The 24,497-nt window shown below is 40.2% G+C and overlaps 1 protein-coding gene and 1 pseudogene across 1 annotated transcript in view; both read left to right on the forward strand.

Annotated features, from left to right (window-relative positions):
* Positions 1–24,497, forward strand: part of USH2A (usherin) — a 901,466-nt gene that overhangs the window by 778,243 nt on the left and 98,726 nt on the right. The window lies entirely within an intron of this gene.
* LOC145504882 (sorting nexin-24 pseudogene) lies at positions 20,538–21,043 on the forward strand (annotated as a pseudogene).

Consider the following 24,497-nt stretch of genomic DNA (forward strand, 5'->3'; position numbering starts at 1 on the left):
TTCTTAGACCTTTCTATCATCTTGGCAGGATTTGATCAGATTATCAGCCAATGAAGGACTGTCTCTATGGCAGTACTTCCCAGGAATTTTTTCCTAATGAAAATCTCAGACTCTCCTAAGGGCAAAACAGGTTTCCACCTGTTGTCTGAGAGCCGCCAAGGACTGTTTCACCAAGCAAGCTGTAATTCAGGACGCATGCCATGTGTGTTCCCTCCATCTCCACTTCTCTGCTCTGAATTTTTCTCCATAGACAAAGATGTTGGGTCTCTCTTTTTGAGGGACTCAGAATGCAGAAATCCCTGCCTGCCAAGCTAAAAGAGGTGTGCTAACCCAAAAGTACAAGGACTGGTTTGAATTTGGTCAGGGAGTAAGGGTTTGAGATGAAACCACTGGGAAAGGAACGAGTTGATGGTTTGTATTATAAATCTCGCCATCAAGGCAGCCAAAAAGGGAAGAATTCTGACCCAAGTGATGTCACATCAGAGTTCTCACCACAGTAGGTTCGCTATACATCATATACAGTTGGGCTAAAGATTGTATTAAGGAGCCCCTCAGGTACTCTGAATTTAAAATAAGTGAAATAACTCATTTTTAAACATTTTCTATGATACTTAAATTATTAAATGTTCACATTACAAAATCAGAGAGTTTTAATCCATTCCAAAAGGTGCATTGTCTACCTCTGAAAGATAGTAGTCATGTTTAGATAGTAAAATTACAGTGTATTTTTTTAATGCATGTAAATGTTACTTTTTGACAAGACACAAGTAATGAATTTTCTCATATAAGTTCCTATTGGGTGATTATGATACAGAGTTTTATTTTTGCTCAAGTAATTACTAGTGTCATGGCTGGATACCTGTGCCCATTAGTGGCTGGTTCTGTGTTTTTTTAGGATGGTTATTGATCTCTTGCTGAGCTGAGATTCAGGTTTTATGCCAGATAGCTTGATTAATGGGTTGGTTTCTATAAGTGGACTGAATGGGGATAGAAAGCAGGGGCAGCCTGCTCTGCCAACCCCAAATCCGTCAAGACGCATAGCTCATTATGAAACAGTTATCAAGGATACATGAAAAATTAATTGGGCTCAGTTTGATTCTGAAAAGAATCGGCTTTCTACTTGGCGGGCCCCCCCACTCTTTCCAGATATTGTGCACTGGCCCCTGGAGAAACAGCAAAGGGAGATGTATTAATACATTGTATTGATTAGATCAAGACCCCTGACAGTTATTTGTAGAGATACCATCTGGCTGCTGTTCGAATTCCTTCACCAAAAACAGGACGTGACATGTTATTAATCTCAACTCTCTAAGTATAGACAGTTGCCTTTTCTGCTAAACCGCATTTTACCATTCCGTAGGAGATGGAGGCAGACCTGAAGGGTGCAGAAATTAAGGTTATTACACAAATTGAGCCATATGGTCCAAATATTTCAGCAAGAAAATTGCCAGGCAATAAAAATTGCTCCTGCCTTCCTAATGGTGTAAATTACAGTTTAACCATGCCTCTGATGATGTCCTTCTGCCGCGCTTAACTACTGTTACATGAAGGACATTGTTTTAAAAATATAAAAAACAAGTAAATGCCAGCAGCGTGTTTTACAATCTGTTAGTGTGTCATTAAGAACACTGTCAGAATTACATAAACATAATGGCAGGCAACCCAGCATACAAAAGAACTCTGATGGAAATAGAAAGAGTCTTGAAAACTCTTCTTTAGCTCTGTAATGTCAAGAGCATGGTCCCCTCTGGAAATTCTCCAGAGAGAAAAGCCCTGTCTGGGGATTTACCCTAATTCTCTCCTGTGCCCCGATAGGGGTGTTTTTCCAAATAAGACTCGCAAGACCTCGAGGGCCTTGGTATATATCCTGCCCCACGGGAGGGGAGAGCTAATGAATGCTAAATGGAATGATAGAAGTTGACCTTTTTAAGTATTTCTCTTGGTGGGGAGAAGCATCAAAACCCCATCCTCTTCCTAAACGATGACAAGTAGCTTTGAAAGCACAAATTCTGCTCTGTTTCCAAAGAAACAGATCCTGTTCTTTGAGTCACAGAATTAAGAGGATGCTTACTCAAGATAATTGTACAGTAAACACCATTCATATTTGAGGAAGACTTGATCCTGTCAATTTTTTTTTACCATTTATACCAAAGCGCCTGGCCTACCTCACTATCACTTCACTCCCCTTCCTCCACCACACATACACGTTCTATCCCTCTTCCCTGCTTCATCTTTCTCCTTAATATTTAATATTATGGAGCTATATATATTTTCACTTATTTATCTTGTTTACTGTCTGTCTCTCCAACCAGAATATAAGCTCCATGAAAGCAGGGATTTTTTTCATTTACTTAGTTCCCTTATTCCCATAATCTAGAACAATGTCACTTTTACACAGACATTTGTGTAATGAATAAATGGATTGATGAATTGATAAACTCTGTAGTAAGCATGAGGAATCTTGCATTTTGTCTCTTGTTTCTATTCAGACTGTAATAATACTCTAGAATTTTTTTTAATTGCTTGGTAATGCTATGTATTTAGCTTAAGAGGAAATTTATATGTTTACAGATAAATCCAGTTGAGGTAGAATCATTTAAATCCTTCAGTTTTTTAATTGTATTTATTTATTTTTGGCTGTGCTGGGTCTTCATTGCTGCACGTAGGCTTTCTCTAGTTGTGGCAGGCCGGGGCTGCTCTTCATTGTGGTTTGCATGCTTCTCGTTGTGGTGGCTGGAGAAGGCAATGGCAACCCACTCCAGTACTCTTGCCTGGAAAATTCCATGGACAGAGGAGCCTGGTAGGCTGCAGTCCATGGGGTCGCGAAGAGTCAGACACGACTGAGTGACTTCACTTTCACTTTTCACTTTCATGCATTGGAGAAGGCAATGGCAACCCACTCCAGTGTTCTTGCCTGGAGAATCCCAGGGACGGGGGAGCCTGGCGGGCTGCCATCTATGGGGTCGCACAGAGTTGGACACGACTGAAGCTACTTAGCAGCAGCAGCAGCATTATGGTGGCTTCTCTTGTTGCAAAGACGGGCTCTAGGGCACATGGCCTTCAGTAGGTGCAGCACATGGGCTCAGTAGTTGTGGCTCATGGGCTTAGTTGCCCCGCAACATGTGGGATCTTCCCATACCCTGGATAGAACCCATGTCTTCTGCACTGACAGATGGATTCTTAACTACTGCACCACTAGGGAAGTCTAGTATCTTCCAGTTTTAATCAATAAGCAGTTATTGGCTGATAACTTTTTACATAAAACATATTGTGGACACATTACACATGCTATCTCATTTCATCTTAATATCCATTTGTGGAGTGAGCATTTTTATCTACAACTTATTAGTGAAGAAACAGAAGCTCAAAGACATACCCATGGTCACACATGGTTCAATTTCAGGTCTCATTAATTCTGAAGTCTGTTCTTTCTACTAACAGTGCTGCCTCTTGAGTTATCAGCCTATAGGAAGCAAGATGTTATTTAGAAATAGCTAAGTATTGGGTTGGCCAAAAGGTTTACTTGGGTTTTTCCATAAGATGTTACAGAAAATCTGAACAAACCTTTGGCCAAACCAATAAGTGAAAGCCACAAACCATAGCTCCAAACAAGTGAGAGATGCCACATAGCTTGATATGATTGTCTAATAGAAATACAGAAAACCATTTATAATAGATTCAAAGAATTAAAGGACCACTTGGTCCGAAAAGTTTAAAGAAGACTTTGGGGAGAGGTCTGTGCCTTAAACAATGAGTAAGATTCAGAGAGAGGAGAAACTGACATTTCCTTATTCAGGCAAAGAAACAGAAGTCTGGTTTTTACAATGAACATCCAAAGGCATATCTCTGGTTCAGGAGGCAGAGAGGGGGATATTTTTTTAATCTCTCCCCATTTATTGGGCTGATATTAAGACAGCTTTATTTAAAATATTCCCAACAGATGCCTAGCAAAGCTGTCAAGTGAGGTGGTCAATGACTTGGATCCTAGGGGGCCAGCCAAGAATGAGCTAGAGACCATCTCAGCATCTTCCCTGGTGTGCCTTGGAGAAGTTAGGTCTAGGAGCAGAGCCCCATAGAGTAGCAGAAACAGAATAAATAACTCAGTGGATGATAGTTATTAGAATCTGAAATAGATTGACTAGAGAAAAATCAGTACGTGACAGTGTCATTGTGCTTGTGTATTAAGACGGTTCTTTCTGGAGAGGCTCATTCAGAACTTTTTAAAAGAAAAAAAAGAAAAAGATTTCTTTCTTTTTCTTGTTCCCCTTCCTTCCCTAACAACTGTTTCCCAGAAGCATGTGCCACTTAACAAGTCACATTTATAGAAGAATAGCCTTGTGGCAATGACCCAAGAGTCCAGGTAACAGTACTGGAAAAGGAAAGGGCAGGCTACTGAGTCTTATTCTCCAAAGGTGACTTGAGATACTAAACTCATTTAAAATTTTACCTATGGGACTTCCCTGGTGGTCTAGTGTTAAGACTCTGCACTGCCAATGAGAGGGGTATGGGTTCAATCCCTGGTCAGGGAAATAATATCCCACATGCTGCATGGCATGGCTAAAAGAGAAAGAAGAAGAAGAAGAAAAAAAAATATCCCAGAGAATCTGGGAATTCTAATTATAAAGTAAAATAAAATAAAATAAAATAATATAATACCTAAAATTCACAGTGTTCAAAAAAAAAAAAAATTCACAGTGTTCAGATCATGCCTCACTTAGCTGTGGGCAGTGCTGAGTCTCACTCCAAACCTTATCAGGTAAGACTGTGAGGTCTTCACTGGCTTTGGGGCAATGGCCTGGGGCCGCCACACCAGGCTTCAAAACTGAAGCACTGACCCCAGCCAAAGGAGTGAGGACACAGCCCCGGGCACTACCCTTGAGATACCACAGAGCCACATACAGAAGGAGGGGAAGAGAATTGCCCGTCACTTTTCTGAGGTCATCTTCTAGGTTTTCTCTGTGCGGGACCTGTGTCGCCATCTTTTCTTACTTTACCCTGTGTCATTTCTGATTTACCAAAAAACTTAATGTATACCTAAAATTAGCTTCCTGAGTGTTGCTGTGTACATTAAACCATGACTAATTCTCTTCCTTTGTGACCGACCACATTCTAGAAATACGATAATGAGCACATTTAGGTTAAGGATGGTAACAGCCTCAAGAGAGCACACCAATATGTCCTTTCTGCCCAGAAGTACCTGGTCATGATACCTCACACCTTGGCGTCTTTTCCTTAACAGAGTGATAATTATTTACTAGTGGAATATATGCTTATCACATCCAGAAATTAAAGTTGTGAGGGGCATTGTGCATCCAGGTCCCTGTGGCTGGATGGCCCCATCTGTTAGAGATAAATCACTTTATAAAATTATATTAGCCTCACAGACGGTCAAGAAATGGAGCGGGGGAGGGGCGACAAGGAGGCTTGGTTTTCCATTCTGTGAAATAGAGTGTGGTCAGTCCATTGTCAGCACATTGCAGCCTTCAGACACCAACTCCACATTTCCACTCTCTGAACCCCAGGTGGCCAATTAACAGTATGTGCTATTTATTCATTACAAAATATGCAGAAGAAATGGGATGGTTAGATTGACTGGTAAGAATTCTTAGCAAGGAGTAGGTAAAAGATCATAAAAGAAGAGACACCTCCCTCACCCTCCAGCCCCCCCCCAAAAAAAACTCTGGAAAAATCCAGAAAAAAATCTGGAGGAATTTTCCTCGTAAGTATATCTGGAGTTTCAGCTGGAAGCAAGGAATTTAAATGGAAAGATTCTCTTTGTAAATTTTCTTCCTAAATATGTATTCTTCTTTAATTCTCTCATTTCCTTAGAATGTCTTTCTTTCTTAAGGCAAGAAAAAAAAGTCTTAAATTCTTCCCATCAGTTATCATTAGGATGTTTTTGTGCTTTTTTCTTTTTTTTTTTTTTGCAGTAAGCATTGCCATCCTGCAGCCTCTCTGTTCTTGAAGCCACAAGTCTATAAATGAGGGGCCTGTGAGTTTACTTGCTGTTGTGAATATTCATTTTTACTACAAATGTGAGTGAACTTAAGCAGGGATTATAACACAATCTATCTACATAATTTAAATTCATTTAAATATATGTATTAAGCATATTAACATATGCATTTTCATTTGGGGGCCAAATATCATATGGTTCTATAATAACTGACATTTATTCCTATGAATGATGCTCTCTTTCTCATCAGAAAACATACATCAGAAGAATAAACTGGAAAAGAATGAAGGTTGGAGGATTTTCTTTTCACTGATGTGGTAGTGATGCACCATGCAGTGTTACTAGATTGCATGCTTTGGGAATCTATAGAAGCTTATATAGGTTTCCAGAACAAGAAATCTTAACCTCACCTTCAAAGATCCAAAAAGATATGTTAATGCTGTTTGTTTATTAACTTTTAAATAACTTAGTAATTCTAGTTCAGAAAGATAAAGGTTTCCATCTGACAGAATCTAGAAGAAACGATTCAGTTGGGTACACCTTTGAATGCCAAATATATCACTTTAAAAGTCAGTGTTTGTTTCAGCAGTAACTGTTTCTGACTATGGTAGCATACTGAGTATTTTCAGGTTTGAGCCCTCCAGCTAAGCACTCCATCGAAAATGGTCTGTCCCCTTTCTTTCGATGAGGAGGATGCCCTTTGCTGGATATGTGTGCGTGCCATGTACCACTGTGCATCAAACGTATAAGCAGTTAACATGCACCTGAGCATCTGAGGGAGGTTTTTGGAAAATCCTTGCGTCTTCTTGTACCAGAACGATTGCAAGTGTGAAAGTGGCCATAGTTCACTGTGGTTTTCTTTTTACTGCTGTATTATTGCACCCTGTTGGGGGATACATCTGAGCATTTCATGTGTCCTACTTTTAAAATGCCCAGATGGTGACTACGTGCTCTGGTTTGAATTGGGCAGGCCTCATCTTTCATGCTCTGTAGTCTGCCTAGTTATCAGAGAGACACGAAACAAGGAAAATTCTTCCATTTTTCAGCTCCTCTTCATCAGTTTCGAGTCACCCCCAGTGAATGATGTACTTGCACAATTGTTAAGATGACAGTCACCATGATAACTGAACATTGCTTCCCTGGGCTGGGTAGTGCCCTGTGTACCCGGAGCTCTCTGCTCCCCTCCCAGCATTTTGCAGGGTAACTGATTACTTGCCATCTTGTAAGTAACATGGGAGTGAGAGACAGTGTAAATATTTTATACCTTGCTGAAACCACTTATATTTGCATTGGTCTTCTTCACACTAGACTTTAAGCTTAACAGAGAATTTAAATCAAATCATTCAACCTGAGAAATAGTCAAAAGAACTAATGAAATAAATGTAACAGTGTAACTGGTTAAAATAGCCCAAGAGCATAATAGAGGTTTCAGATGATTTTGTGACATGAACCTTTTATAGGACTTTTGTCTCCGACTATATTCTTCAAAGTGCTATCAGGGCAATGACCGTCGGTATCGTTTTTTATCAATAACAGTCAGCACTTCCCACTGGGAAATTAGTCAAGAGGATGAGGGTTTTTTTTTTTAACAAAATCATCTTTAAGCATTTATCTTCCAAAAAGTATTACAAAACTGTCCATTACAAGGCAGGAACTTAAATGAGTTACTTGTTCTTATTTTAGAATTTTATTCATAATAAGCTAGTGATCAGATTCCATTTTATTTAGAGAAGAAAATGATTTTGTTTTGTTTTCTTAGTGATAGCTTTTATAAAGACAGAATGTTAATATAGTCCAGTTGTTATCAAACTTTTTAAAATGTACACTCCTATAAATAATAATTTAAGGAGTACACATCCCCATTACATGTATATTTATTTATTTATAAATTATAAAATATGTGCATGCGTGCATGTCTAGTTGTTTAAGTCGTGTCTGACTATTTGTGACCCATGGAATATACCACATGAGGCTTCTAGGTCCATGGGATTATCCAGGCTAGTGAACAAATATTATTTATACTGTGAAAGTAGTCATTTTAAAAGGAGTCCTTATTGTTGTTTTATTGGTAAGTCATGTCCAACTCTTTGTGACTCCATGGATTGTATGCAACCTTCCAGGCTCCTCTGTTCATGGGATTTCCCAGGCAAGAACAATCGAGTGGGTTGCCATTTCCTTCTCCAGGGGATCTCAGCCCAGGAATTGAAACTGCATCTCCTGCATTGCAGGTGGATTCTTTACCACTAAGCCAATAGGGAAGCCCTTTAAAAGGACTTGAGCTCAGTTCAGTCACTTATTCACGTCCGACTCTGCAATCCCATGGACCGCAGCATGCCAGGCTTCCTGTCCTTCACCAGCTTCTGGAGTTTGCTCAAACTCATGTCCATCAACTCGCTGATGCCATCCTCTGTCGTCTCCTTCTCCTCCTACCTTCAATCTTTCCCAGCATCAGGGTCTTTTCAAATGAGTCATCTCTTCTCATCAGGTGACCACAGTATTCAAGTTTTCCTTCAACATCAGTACTTCCAATGAATATTCAGGACTGATTTCCTTTAGGATTGAATGGTTTGATCTCCTTGCAGTCCAAGGGACTCTCAAGAGTCTTCTCCAACACCACAGTTCAAAAGCATCAATTCTTTGGCACTCAGCTTTCTTATACTCCAATTCTCACATCCATACATGACTACTGGAAAAACCATAGCTTTGGCTAAATAGACCTTTGTCGGCAAAGTAATGTCTCTGCTTTTTAATATGCTGTCTAAGGGTTGGTCATAGCTTTTCTTTCAAGGAGCAAGCTTCTTTTAATATTATGGCTGCAGTCACCATCTGCAGTGATTTTGGAGCCCCAAAAAATAGTCTGTCACTGTTTCCATTGTTTCCCTATCTATTTGCCGTGAAGTGATGGGACTGGATGCCATGATCTTCATTTTTTGAATGTTGAGTTTTAAGCCAGCTTTTTTACTCTCCTCTTTCACTTTCATCAAGAGGCTCTTTGGTTCTTCTTTGCTTTCTGCCGTCAAGTGGTGTGATCTGCACATCTGAGGTTATTGATATTTCTCTTGGCAATCTTGTTTCCAGCTTGTGCTTCATCCAGCCCAGAATTTTGCATGATGTACTCTGCATATGTTAAGTAAGCAGGGTGACAATATACAGCCTTGACGATCCAGTCTGTTGTTCCATGTTCAGTTCTAACTGTTGCTTCTTGACCTGCATACAGATTCCTCAGGAGGCAGGTCAGGTGGTCTGGTGTCCCCATCTCTTGAAGAATTTTCCACAGTTTGTTGTGATCCACACAGTCAAAGGCTTTGGCGTAGTCAATAAAGCAAAAGTAGATGTTTTTCTGGAATTATCTTGCTTTTTTGATGATCCAACAGATGTTGGCAATTTGATTTCTGGTTACTCTGCCTTTTCTAAATCCATCTTGAACATCTGGAAGTTCATGGTTCACGTACTGTTGAAGCCTGGCTTGGAGAATTTTGAACATTACTTTGCTAGCATGCATGTGAGATGAGTGCAATTGTGCGCTAGTTTGAGCATTCTTTGGCATTGCCTTTCTTTGGAATTGGATTGAAAACTGACCTTTTCCAGTCCTGTGGCCACTGCTGAATTTTCCACATTTGCTGGCATATTGAGTAGACATAGACAAAATCATCAGTAGAATATTTTCTTAATCAAGAGCTAATACTATCATTAGTTAGTACATCAAGAAAACAATAGATTGGAAAAGTCTAGAGATCTCTTCAAGAAAATTAGAGACACCAAAGGAACTTTTCAAGCAAGTGTGAAATTTACTCAGTCACGTCCAACTCTTTGCGACCCCATGGACTATACAGTCCCTGGAATTCTCCAGGCCAGAATACTGGAGTGAGTAGCCTTTCCCTTCTCCAGGGGATCATCTCAACCCAGGAATCGAACCCAGGTCTCCTGCATTGCAGGCGGATTCTTTACCAACTGAGCCACAAGGGAAGACCAAGAATACAGGAGTGGGTAGCCTATCCCTTCTCCAGCAGATCTTCCCAACCCAGGAATCGAACTGGGGTCTCCTGCCTTGCAGGTGGATTCTTTACCAACTGAGCTATCAGGGAAGCCCATTTCAAGGAAAGATAGCCACAATGAAGGACAGAAACATGCCCTAACTGAAGCAGAAGAGATTAAGAAAGGTGGTCAGAATACACAGATGAATTATATAAAAAACATCTTAATGACCTGGATAGCCACGGTGGTGTGGTCACTCACCTAGACCAAACATCCTGGAGTATGAAGTCAAGTGGGCCTTAGGAAACATTACTACAAACAAAGCCAGTAGATGTGATTGAATTCCAGCTGAACTATTTCAAATCCTAAAAGATGATGCTGTTTAAATGCTGTACTTGATATGCCAGCAAGTTTGGAAAACTCAGCAGTGGCCACAGGACTAGAAAAGGTCAGTTTTCATTCCAATCCCAAAGAAGGGCAATGCCAAAGAATGTTCAAACTACCGCACAATTGTGCTCATTTCACAAGCTAGCAAGGTAATGTTCAAAATCCTTTGAGCTAGGCTTCAACAGTAAGTGAACCAAGAATTTCCAGATGTACAAGCTGGATTTAGAAAAGGCCAGAGATCAAATTGCCAACAGCCTCTGGATCATAGGAAAAGCAAGAGAATTCCAGAAAAAAACATCTACTTCTGCTTCACTGAATATGCTAAAACTTCTGACTGTGTGGATCACAGCAAACTGGAAAATTCTAAAGAGACTGGAATACCAGACCACCTTACCTGTCTCCTGAGAAACTTGTATGCAGGTCAGGAAGTAACAGTTAGAACCGGACATGAAACAACAGACTAGTTCAAATTTGGGAGAGGAGTACATCAGGCTGTATATTGTCACCCTGCTTATTTAACTTAAATGCAGAATACCTCGTGCAAAATGCTGGGCTGGATGATCCACAAGCTGGAATCAAGATTACTGGGAGAAGTATCAACAACTTCAGATATGCAGATAACACCCACCCTAATGGCAAAAAGTGAAGAGGAACTGAAGAACCACTTGATGAGGGTGAAGGAGGAGAGTGAAAGAACCTACTTAAACATAAATATTCAAAAAAGTAAGATCACGGCATATGGCCCCATTACCTCATGGCAAATAGAAGGAGAAAAAATGGAAACAGGGACAGACTTTTATTTTCTTGGACTCCAAAATCAATATGGATGGTGACTCCATCCATGAAATTAAAAGGTGCTTGCTCCTTGGGAGAAAATCTATGACAAACCTAAAAGCATATTAAAAAGCAGAGACATCACTTTGCCAGCCAAGATCCATATGGCTATGGTTTTTCCAGTAGTCATATACAGATGTGAGAGTTGGACCATAAAGAAGGCTGAGCACAGATGTATTGATCCTTTTGAACTGTGGTGGTGGAAAACACTCTTGAGAGTCCTTTGGACAGTGAGGATATCAAACCAGTCAATCCTAAAGGAAATCATCCCTGAATATTCACTGAAGGACTGATGTTGAAGCTGAAGCTCCAGTACTTTGGCCAAATGATGTGAAGAGCTGACTCCATTGGAAAGAAACTGATGGGAAAGATTGAGGGCAGGCAATGACAGAGGATGGGATAGTTGAATGGCATCATCAATCTGATGCACATGAGTTTAAGCAAACTCTGGGAGATAGTGAAGGACAGGGAAGCCTGGTGTGCCATCATTCATGGGGTTGGAAAGAGTGAAACACAAGCGAGCAACTGAACAACAGCAACAAGACACAGAATTTTTACGTGCATTTTTTGATACTGGATATCAAAGCATTTTCCATGTGGTCTCCTTGACAATATCAATTTTTTTTTGTCAATTTCTCATCAAAGATGCTTGGACTGTCAGTGTTTATATCTTATATTATGGTTGATAAAAAAGCTTGTCTCATAAGTAAGAAATATCAAACTGGCCTTTTTTTTGTTATTTATTTAGTTATGAATTTAGATATTCTAAATGAACCATGGTTTTCCATTTTTCAGGAAACTTGAAAGTTACCCATGTTTCCAAAGTAGTATAGTTAAACCAGATAATATAATTCATGAACCACTTAGTATGGAGTCATAAACTACATCATGATGTACTGAAAGCTAATAAATGAGGTAAATATTTCCAGCTCCTCCACACTGTAAAACTCTTATTCTTCCCTTCCCAGGGACTGATCCAGGACTTCATTCATTCATTCACTTATCCAATTAGTATGCCACCAGGATATGCAGCAGTGAATACAACAAAAAGAATACAAAAATTCTTTCCTTTTTAGGCTTTTATTCTAGTGAGGAAAGATAGTAAACAGGATAAATAAGCAAGTTAAAATATATGTGTTTATTAATATGTGTGTGAATGTATGTATATATATGAATGATAAGGGCAATGGAGAAAAATAGAACATAGATGAGGGATCAGCGATCCTGTGCTGGCCTTTCAGGAGAGTATTATGTTGGCCAAGTGTGGGACTAGGGAGAGTGTTGGCCTGGTTGGACAGGGAGGATGAAATTTACTACAAGGAGGCCAGGGAAAGCTTAAAAGAAGGTGACCCTGGGGCAGGGCTTTGAAGGTGAAAACTGTACAGTTAACTGGGAGAAAAATTTTAGTTCAAGAGGAGGGATATACAATCAGATTCTGGGCTTCAGGAGTCTGGGTTTGGCCCCTGCCTGTTCCTTTAATTCCCAGGACCCATTAATATGTGCATTGACCTTCAGCCTAGGATTCTGAAAGGTCACGTTCAACTACTGACATCCCTGTGATGCCCCTTTGACAGGTAAATGCTTCATAGCTTGGGGACTTAAGGCTCAACCACCAGATAAGTTGTGTAATGTAGACATTTTCCCAGTTTACACATCTGCTCTTTGGGTCTGTAACATTCACATACTGATAACGAAGGCTACCTTGAATGCCAGTCCATCATCCAGGTGTCTAACTTCCTTCATTTCTTCCCATATCATCTTCCAAAATATCCCCACATTCCAGGTAAACCAGAATAAAATGCATTCATTGCAAAATAAAAGTCTCATTACTATATCCAGCTTCAAGCCCAGGAACTCTTAATATAAATTTCCCGAATCTTTCTCTGGTTTTTTTTTTTCCTAATCCCATTTTTATAATCTATAGCCCCAAAATTAAATGGTAGGTGTAACCACCTGAAAACATCAGGTATACAATATTGGGTGAAAAGAAGAGAATGAATATTTATGTACATGACACACAGTACAGTCTATAGACTTTATTTCTATAATAGGTCATGAGGCCAGCTGTGATATTTATGACTTCCCTTTCTTATCTCCCTAACAAATTGGGGTTATTTGGCTGATGAGCACAACCAAACTCATTCCTGAATGATCTGAGTTCTTGGTGGTCTTGCCTCCATAAACTTGCAGTGATCTTACATTAGCCTGGCAGAAGGTAATCCAAGTAACAGGCAACAATTTTCTACATTCAATTCAATGAAGCTGTTATAGAATCATTCTTCTTCTAAATTAGCAGATTCTAGAGTCTTAGTTATAGTAAATAAAGCTTTTACAAATTGATCTTTAGTCTCATTAGGTTTGCAAGGAAGCCTCTCCTTGTACCTTTCTACCCCCAGTCTTCTGGGATTTCTGCATCAGATGTGATGGTCAAATAGCTAACTGTAAATACTCTTCTGACTCTTAAGATTCTGGAAATTTTAAATTTGTTTTAGTTTGCTGAAGTCTTACATTGGATGATACAATGACTACTCTTCTATCACATACACCTAGTACATTTCCTGTCTGTTGCTATTTAAAGCTCTTTCCTTGCTTTCCATTGCTTAATTTAAGTGTATAATAACTTCTTTAGTGCTAGCTTCCATGTTTTTACAGTGCTTTCTTGAATGTGAGTTTTGCATTCCTAATGGGTTGCAGTACCTGAAATCTAAGATTTGAATACTTTCTACTTATTTTCTACTCCCTTTAGTGCTTAGCACCATGTTAGAAAAAGTAGATGCTCAGTTGGTATTTGACTGCGGATTTGACTCTCAGGCCATAAACCTATCTCAGCATTTTTCTTTACTGAGAGCTTTAAACAAAGCATAAAATCAAATTTATAAATAAATCAACTGTACTTCAATTATAAATAATAAACAGGTGCCCTTTGAAATCAAATCATTTCCTTAGCTGCTTCTGATAGCAAGGATCGGAGCACTTTTACTGAACCCCATGAACAGTATGAAAAGGCAGAAAGATATGGCACTGAAAGATGAGCCCCCCAGGTCAGTAGGTGTCCAATATACTACTGGGGAAGAGTGGAGAAATAGCTGCAGAAAGAATGAAGAGCCTGAGGCAAAGCGGAAACAACACCCCACTGTGGTTGTGTCCAGTGGAAAAAGTAAAGCCCGATGCTGTAAAGAACAATATTAGAAACCTGGAATGTTAGGTCTATGAATCAAGGTAAATTGGATGTGGTCAAACAGGAGATGGCAAGAGTGAACATTGCCATTTTAGGAATCAGTGAACTAAAATGCTCAGGAATGGGTGAATTTAACTCAGATGACCATTATATCTACTATTGTGGGCAAGAATCCCTTAGAAGAAATGGTGTAGCCCTCATAGTCAACAAAAGAGTCCTAAATGCAATATTTGGGTGCAGTCTCAAAAATGACAGAATGATCTCAGTTTGTTTCCAAGGCAAACCATTCAACATCACAGTTATCCAAGTCTATGCTCCGACCAGTAATGCCAAAGAAGATGAAGAATGATTCTGTGAAGACCTACAAGAACTCCTAGAACTAACACTATATAAATATATATATATATATATATATATATACACACACATACTTTTCTTCATAGGGGACTGGAATGCAAAAGTAGGAAGTCAAGAGATACCTGACGTAAAGGCAAGTTTGGCCTTGGAGTACAAAATGAAGCAGGGCAAAGGCTAACAGAATTTTGCCAAGAGAACGCACTGGCCATAACAAACACCCTCTTTCAGCAGCACAAGAGACGACTGTACATATGGACATCTCCAGATGGTCAATACAAAAATCAGATTGATTATATTCTTTGTAGCCAAAGATGAAGAAGCTCTATACAGTCAGCAAAAACAAGACCTTGATCTGACTATGGCTCAGATCTTGAGCTTGTTATTGCAAAATTCAGGCTCACTAAAATTGAAGAATGTAGGGAAAACCACTAGACCATTCAGGTATGACCTAAATCAAATCCCTTATGATTATAAAGTGGAGGTGACGAATAGATTCAACGATTAGATCTGGTAGACAGAGTTCCTGAAGAACTATGGACAAAAGTTCCTAACATTGTACAGGAGATGGTGACAAAAGCTATCCTCAAGAAAAAAGAAATGCAGCAAGGCAAAATGGTTGTCTGAGGAAGCCTTACAAATAGCTGAGGAAAAAAGAAAAAGGCAAGACAAAGAAGAAAGGAAAAGACATACCCAACTGAACGCAGAGTTCCAAAGAATAGCAAGGAGAGATAAGAAAGCCTTCTTAAGTGAACAATGCAAGAAATAGAGGAAAACAATACAATGCGAAAGACTAGAGGTCTCTTTAAGAAAACTGGAGATACCAAGGGAACGTTTCATGCAAAGATGGGCACAATAAAGGACAGAAATGGCAAAGACCTAACAGAAGCAGGAGATATTAAGAAGAGGTGGCAAGAATACACAGAAGAACTCTACAAAATAAGGTCTTAATGACGCAGGTAACCACGATCTTGTGGTCACTCAACTAGAGCCAGACATCCTGGATTGTGAAGTCAAGTGGGCCTTAGGAAGCATTGCTACGAACAAAGCTAGTGGAGGGGATGGAATTCCAGTTGAGCTATTTCAAATCCTACAAGATGATGCTGTTAAAGTACTGCACTCAATATGCCAGCAAATTTGGAAAACTCAGCAGTGGCTACAAGACTGGAAAAGGTCAGTTTTCATTCCATTCCCAAAAAAAGGCAATTCCAAAAATGTTCAAATTGCTGTACAATTACACTCATTTCACATGGTAGCAAGATTATGCTCAAAATCCTTCACGCTAGGCTTCAGCGCTACAGAACCAAGAACTGCCACATGTACCAGCTGGATTTAGAAAAGGCAGAGAAACCAGAGATCAAATTGCCAACAGTGGTTGGATCATAGAAAAAACAAGGGAATTTAAAAAAAATCTACTTCTGCTTCATTATGCTACAGCCTTTGAGTGTGTTGATCACAACAAACTGTGGAAAATTCTTCAAGAGATGGGAATACCAAACCACCTTACCTGCCTCCTGAGAAACCTGTATGTAGGCCAAGAAGCAACAGTTAGAACTGGACATGGAAAAACACACTGGTTCAAAATTGGGGAAGGAGTACGTCAAGGCTGTATATTGTCACCCTGCTATTTAACTTATATGCAGAGTACATCATGCAAAATGCTGGGCTAGATGACTCATAAACTGGAATAAAGACTGTCAGGAGAAATAAATATAAACAACCTCAGATATGCAGCTGATACTACTTTAATGGGAGAAAGTGAAGAGGAACTAAAGAACCTCTTGTTGAAGGTGAAAGAAGAGAGTGAAAAAGCTGACTTAAAACTCAGCATTCAAAAAATGAAGATCATGGCAACTGGTCCCATCACTTCATGGGGAATAGATGGGGAAAAACTGGAAATAGTGTCAGTTTTCATTTTCTTGAGCTCCCAAATCACTCTGAATGGTGACTGCAGCCACAAAATTAAAAGATGCTGCTCCTTGGAAGAAAAGCTGTAACAAACTTAGGCAGTGTATTAAAAAGCAGAATCATCACTATGCTGAAAAAGGTCCATGTAGTCAAGGCTGTGATCTTTCCAGTAGTCATGTATGGATGTGTGAGCTGAACCATAAAGAAGGCTGAGCATCTAAAAAAGTGATGTTTTTGAACTGTGGTTCTGGATAAGACTCTTGAGAGTCCCTTAGACAGCAAGGAAATCAAACCAATCAATCCTAAAGGAAATCAACTATCAACCCTGAATATTCATTGGAAGGACTGATGCTGAAGCTGAAGCTCCAATACTTTGGCCACCTGATTTCAAAGAGACAACTCACTGGAAAAGACCATGATGCTGGGAAAGCTTGAGGGCAAGAGGAGAAGGGAGTGACAGAGGATGAGATGGTTAGATGGCATCGCTGACTCAGTGGACACTGAAGAAGTTCTGAGCAAGCTCCAGGAGATAGTGGAGGACAGGGAAGCCTGATGCGCTGCAGTTCATGGGGTCACAAAGAGTTGGACATGACTTAGTGACTGAACAACAACAACTATGCACTAGGCTCTTTCAGAAGGTCATCCAGTTTAATCTTTACAAAAGTCTATGAGAAATATATTAACTGTTAGGAACCAAGGCTCATAAAAAGTAGGTAATTTGCCAAATGCCCCCCCTAGTATGAGTGACAGAGGTGTCTTCTAACTCTAAGTTAACTGCTTTTATTTTTATTAAAGGACGTCGGCTCTCAGAGCTTACCTCATTCCCCAGACATTAGTCACAGGGTTTCTCAGAGAATTTCCTCTTGCATTAAATAGACCATTTTTGGCTTTTTGCTGAACAGGGCAAGCAAAATAATAGATTGCAGAATAATTTTAATAATGCATTTAAAATGCCAAACTCATACCACATTGTCTATCTTCAGTGAGAAACTTCTTTTTTTCTGTTTTGTCCAAGGGTCTAAAAACAGTCTTTGACTTGCCTCAATGAAAATAAGAACCACAACGTCTAGCTCTCAGAACAAATATAAGTTGTTTTTATTTTTAATTAAGTATGCTTAGCTTAAGTACGTTTTCTCTTAAGGTGTAATGACTAAACCGTGATCATTTCTTTTTGTTTATTCATTTAAAGCGCAAATAAAAGCAGATAATCAATAGATCATAATCTAAAACTAGAGGATTTACAAGTTAATAAGCTTGAGTCAATAGATATTCCATAGTGAAGCCTTCAATGCTGAACCTGACATAATTTGCTTTGCACTAAGCTGGTTGACTTAATGCTTTAATTTAATGCCAATATTAACTGAAAAATCCAAAGAAAAGAGGAAATTTTAAATCCTGTTATACTAAAATGTTTTCAAAGCAACAACACAATCATGTCACAACTGCTTATGTATGCCACCAACATCTGCCTAAACTGCCTGCATGCTGCGTGTGTGCTAAGTAGCTTCAGTCGTGTCTGACTCTGCCATCCTGTGGACCGCAGCCCACCAGACTTCTCTGTCCATGGGGTTCTCCAGGCAAGAATTTTGGAGTGGGTTGCCATGCCCTTCTCCAGGGGATCTTCCTGACCCTGGGATCAAACCCTTATCTCTTATGTCTCCTGCATCAGCAGGCAAGTTCTTTACCACTAGTGCCACCTGGGAAGCCCAGACCGCCTGGGCCCTGGTCGTTGATAACAGTTAACCCCTTTGGAGCCTGGCACACGTGAATTTTGGGAGATGATCTACCTTTGCAGTATCTTTTCTTAGCCTCAAGTGTTACCATTGTTTAGTCTTATAACATCTGCTTTTCCTGACTTGCATGCAGACCGTTGGAGTTGCGTTTATTTTGAAAGCTGTGTTATTTTGAATCTTTCTATTCCCCTTGATTCCTCTTGAGATTCTTCTGGTTCCTCATAAAACAGAGCAGTAAACAGATCAGAGAGCAGAGGAAGTCTTTTGGGGTCCCTGGAAGGAAAAAGTGAGACCCTTTCTTTGTAGCGAAGTAGTGTAAATTGGCTACCACCTTCTGAAATCTGGTGAGACTAATGGTATATTCAAGGTTATGAGCCTGGACTCTATAGTCAGAATGCATCCCCTCAAATCCTGGTTCTGCCCCGTATAATTATACCAGTTCAGTTCAGTCTCTCAGTCGTGTCGACTCTTTGCGACCCCATGGACTGCAGCACGCCAGGCTTCCCTGTCCATCACCAACTCCTGGAGCTTGCTTAAACTCATGTCCACTGAGTCGGTGATGCCGTCCAACTATCTCATCCTCTGTCGTCCCCTTCTCTTCCCTCCTTCAATCTTTCCCAGCATCAGGGCCTTTTCAAATGAGTCAGTTCTTTGCATCAGGTGGCCAAAGTATTGGAGCTTCAACTTCAGCATCAGTCCTTCTAATGAATATTCAGGACTAATTTCCTTTAGGATGGACTGGTTGGATCTCCTTGAAGTCCAGGGGACTCTCAAGAGTCTTCTCCAACACCACCATTCAAAAGCACTATTCTTCGGCACTCAGCTTTCTGTATAGTCCAACTCTCACATCCTTACATGACTACTGGAAAAACTATAGCTTTGACAAGATGAACCTTTGTTGGCAAAGTAATGTCTCTGCTTCTTAATATGCTGTCTAGGTTGGTCATAACTTTTCTTCCAAGGAGTAAACGTCTTTTAATTTCATGGCGCAGTCACCATCTGCAATGATTTTGGAGCACCCCCCCAAAAAAGTCTGCCACTGTTTCCCCATCTATTTGCCATGAAGTGATGGGACCAGATGCCATGATCTAAGTTTTCTGAATGTTGAGCTCTAAGCCAACTTTTTCACTCTCCCCTTTTACTTTCATCAAGAGGCTCTTTAGTTCTTCTTCACTTTCTGCCATAGACAGTCATAATTATATGACCATGGACTATTTACTTCAACTTTACATCCATTTCCTTATCTGAAAATGAGGATAATAGCAGTGCTATCTCATGAGATTGCTTTAAGGATTAAACAGTGTAATATACACAAAGCACTTGGAAAGCACCTACCCTATAGCATGCACTCGCTGTCTTAACCCTTTGTGAAACTATTTATGAAAAGGATGAAAAGTATATAGAATATATGCTACAAATAACTTTGAATGCAGCAGCAGCAGCACTGAATGTAGTAGTCAGATATGTCTTTCTGCACTGCTTTGTATGTACAAAAAAAGTCCTAATGTGTTCCATTTGTTACCACTCTCACAACCTCATTTGTGAGTTCCCAGTCTGGTTTTCATTTCGTGCCATTGCTGGTTGCACTAAAGCCAAAGTGGCAGTGTGTTTGGACTGCCCTTTAAGTAGGCCAGCTTTAGCTTTCTTGTCCCATCATTGTCACCAAAAACAAATCAGTTCGCTTTTCTAAAATAAATGGACTATAAATTCTGCACTGGTTTTTACCATAGGATGAAAGTGAAAGTCGCTTAGTCATGTCTGACTCTTTGCAACCTCATGGACCGTACAGTCCATGGAATTCTCCAGGCCAGAATACTGGAGTGGGTAGCCTTTCCCTTTTCCAGGGGATCTTCCCAATCCAGTGATCAAACCCAGGTCTCCTGTGTTGCAGGCAGCACTCTTCTGTTAAGGAAGGATACTCGGAAAATAGAGAACAGAAAGCTCATTGATTTTTATGATGAACATTTTTTCACATTTCTCCATCTCTCTCTGAAACCACATGCATCTAAGTCTTACTATCAATGTAAGTGGCAAGTATTACCTACTTGTCATTTCGTGAGTCTGGATGAACTTGATCAATGCCATTCACACTCCTGTCACTTCAGTTGAGTTACCTACACTGCCAGTACTACACACGTAGAGTTTAATTGCCACTTAAAATGTCTTCAAAAAGATTATACTATGGGCCCACCACCGGCCAGCTGGTGTGACCATGAAGGTCTACATCCCGTCCTTTTGCTACAAGGAGGGTTACCTGGAGCAGGGATACACGGTGTTAAAGATAGAAGTGCTAATGAATGGAAGAAAATATTTTGTTGAAAAAAGTTACAGCGAATTTCCTCCCATACACAAAAAGTTTAAGAAATGTATTAAAACTCCAGAAATTCCTTCTAAACATGTTCGGAACTGGATCCCAAAAGTTGGAACAATGATGACAAGGTTTGAAAACTATTTACAGGCTGTCATTCTGGAAAATGAAGAACTTCCCAAACTATTTCTTGATTTCCTAAATGTTCAACATTTGCCCTCTCTACGAAAGACAGAGAGTTGTGGATCTTTTGATGAGATAGAGTCTGAAGTGTCAAGCAAACTGTCCCAACAGCTGGTGCTGCTGTTCCTCAGGGATCCATATGTCTTGCCTGCAGCCAGCGATTTTCCAAATGTGGTATTGAAAGAGTTCTCCATGAGATATTTTACCCTCATCTACAGCCCAGGTAGAAATCCTCCATGGCTAGAAGAAGCTGAAGCAGGTTTTGAAGTCGTAGTCAAGGAAATTGATACCTACCAAATTAACCTAAGTTCAGTTCAGTTCAGTCGCTCAGTCACGTCCGACTCTTTGCAACCCCATAAATCGCAGCACGCCACGCCTCCCTGTCCATCACCAACTCCCGGAGTTTACCCAAACCCATGTCCATCGAGTCGGTGATGCCATCCAACCATCTCATCCTCTGTCGTCCCCTTCTCCTCCTGCCCCCAATCCTACCCAGCATTAGGGTCTTTTCCAATGAGTCAACTCTTCACATGAGGTGGCCAAAGTATTGGAGTTTCAGCTTCAACATCAGTCCTTCCAATGAACACCCAGGACTGATCTCCTTTAGGATGGATCGACTGGATCTCTGCAGTCCAATGGACTCTCAAGAGTCTTCTCCAATACCACAGTTCAAAAGCATCAATTCTTCAGTGCTCAGCTTTCTTCACTGTCCAATTCTCACATCCATACATGACTACTGGAAAAACCATAGCCTTGACTAGATGGACCTTTGCTGACAAAGTAATTTCTCTGCTTTTAAAAGTGATATCTAGGTTGGTCATAACCTTCCTTCCAAGGAGTAAGCGTCTTTTAATTTCATGGCTGCAATCACCATCAGCAGTGATTTTGGAGCCCAAAAAAATAAAGTCAGCCACTGTTTCCACTGTTTCCCCACCTATTTCCCAGGAAGTGATGGGACCAGATGCCATCATCTTAGTTTTCTGAGCGTTGAGCTTTAAGCCAACTTTTTCACTCTCCTCTTTCACTTTCCTCAAGAGGCTCTTTAGTTCTTCACTTTCTGCCATAAGGGTGGTATCATCTGCATATCTGAGGTTATTGATATTTCTCCCAGCAATCTTGATTCCAGCTTGTGTTTCTTCCAGCCCAGCGTTTCTCATGATGTACTCTGCATATAATAAGCAGGGGGACAATATACAGCCTTGACGCACTCCTTTTCTTATCTGGAACCAGTCTGTTGTTCCATGTCCAGTTCTAACTGTTGCTTCCTGACCTGCATACAGGTTTCTCATGAGACAGGTCAGATGGTCTGGTATTCCCATCTCTTTCAGAATTTTCCACAGTTTATTGTGATCCACACAGTCAAAGGCTTTGGCATAGTCAATAAAGCAGAAATAGATGTTTTTCTGGAACTCTCTTGCTTTTTCGATGATCCAGTGGGTGTTGGCAATTTGATCTCTGGTTTCTCTGCCTTTTCTAAAACCAGCTTGAACATCTGGAAGTTCACGGTTCATGTATTGCTGAAGCCTGACTTGGAGAATTTTGAGCATTACTTTACTGGAGTGTGAGATGAGTGCAATTGTGCAGTAGTTTGAGCATTCTTTGGCATTGCCTTTCTTTGGAATTGGAATGAAAACTGAACTTTTCCAGTCCTGTGGCCACTGCTGAGTTTTCCAGATTTGCTGGCATATTGAGTGCAGCACTTTCACAGCATCATCTTTGAGGATTTGAAATAGCTCAACTGGAATTCCATCACCTCCACTAGCTTTTTTCGTAGTGATGCTTCCTAAGGCCCAATTGACTTCGCATTCCAGGATGTCTGGCTCTAGGTGACTGATCACACCATTGTGATTATTTGGGTCGTGAAGATCTTTTTTGTACAGTTCTTCTGTGTATTCTCACCACCTCTTCTTAATATCTTCTGCTTCTGTTAGGTCCATACCATTTCTGTCCTTTATCGAGCCCATCTTTGCATGAAATGTTCCCTTGGTATCTCTAATTTTCTTGAAGAGATCTTTAGTCTTTCCCATTCTGTTGGTTTCCTCTATTTCTTTGCATTGATCACTGAGGAAGGCTTTCTTAACTCTCCTTGCTATTCTTTGGAACTCTGCATTCAGATGGGAATATCTTTCCTTTCCTCCTTTGCTTTTCGCTTCTCTTCTTTTCACAGCTATTTGTAAGGCCTCCTCAGACAGCCATTTTGCTTTTTTACATTTCTTTTCCATGGGAATGGTCTTGATCCCTGTCTCCTGTACAATGTCACGAACTTCTGTCCATAGTTCATCAGGCACTCTGTCAGATCTAGTCCCTTAAATCTATTTGTCACTTCCACTGTATAATCATAAGGGATTTGATTTAGGTCATACCTGAATGGTCAAGTGGTTTTCCCTACTTTCTTCAATTTAAGTCTGAATTTGGAAATAAGGAATTCATGATCTGAGCCACAGTCTGCTCCTGGTCTTGTTTTTGCCGACTGTATAAAGCTTCTCCATCTTTGGCTGCAAAGAATATAATCAATCTGATTTTGGTGTTGACCATCTGGTGATGTCCATGTGTAGAGTCTTCTCTTGTGTTGTTGGAAGAGGGTGTTTGCTATGACCAGTGCGTTCTCTTGGCAAAACTGTATTAGCCTTTGCCCTGCTTCATTCTGTACTCCAAGGCCAAATTTGCCTGTTACACCAGGTGTTTCCTGACTTCCTACTTTTGCATTCCAGTCCCCTATAATGAAAAGGACATCTTTTGGGGGTATTAATTCTAAAAGGTCTTGTAGGTCTTCATAGAACCGTTCAAGTTCAGCTTCTTCAACATTACTGGTCGGGGCATAGACTTGGATTACCGTGATATTGAATGGTTTGCCTTGGAAACGAACAGAGATCATTCTGTCGTTTTTGAGATTGCATCCAAGTACTGCAGTTCTGACTCTTTTGTTGACCATGATGGCCACTCCATTTCTTCTAAGGGATTCCTGCCCACAGTGGTAGATATAATGGTCATCTGAGTTAAATTCACCCATTCCAGTCCATCTTAGTTCGCTGATTCCTAGAATGTTGACGTTCACTCTTGCCATCTCCTATTTGACCGCTTCCAATTTGCTTTGATTCATGGACCTAACATTACAGGTTCCTATGCAATATTGCTCTTTACAGCATCGGACTTTGCTTATATCACCAGTCATGTCCAAATTAACCTAAACTCTATGACAAAATGACTCTCTCTCACTGGTGGTAAAATTCACAGTCCCAGCTTAATTCAGAGCATGGACATTTCCATTGCTATGGTGATTTTAAAATAGAAACTGAATCAGGGTGGTGCTGAGGTTAAGGCCAGATGTGTAAGAAGTGGAATATGGAGTATAGCTGCCAATTTTGAAACCCCGGAAAAGAAGACTAAAGAAGATCTTTGGGACCTCTGAGTATAGCAAAACAGTTACTCTCCACTCCAGTCACACCATTTGCTAATTGAAAACCTTACCCTGAATCATTGTTAGACTGATCAGCTTTGGTAGATTTTTTTTGTTCCGATTCTATGACATACTAATCTTTTCATCATGAGATTTTTCTCAGCCAGTGAGAGATAACATTCTGAAATGCTGGCACCAGGAGAGCATTACAGAAACACACAGCTAAATATGAAGAAAAAACTAAACTGGAAATTATGCTGATCATACTAGGGTGTTTTAAAAAT

The sequence above is a fragment of the Giraffa tippelskirchi genome, chromosome 5 (assembly GCF_054371585.1).
Source record: "Giraffa tippelskirchi isolate mGirTip1 chromosome 5, T2T-mGirTip1v1.2.pri, whole genome shotgun sequence".
In the NCBI taxonomy this organism is placed as follows: Eukaryota; Metazoa; Chordata; class Mammalia; order Artiodactyla; family Giraffidae; genus Giraffa; species Giraffa tippelskirchi.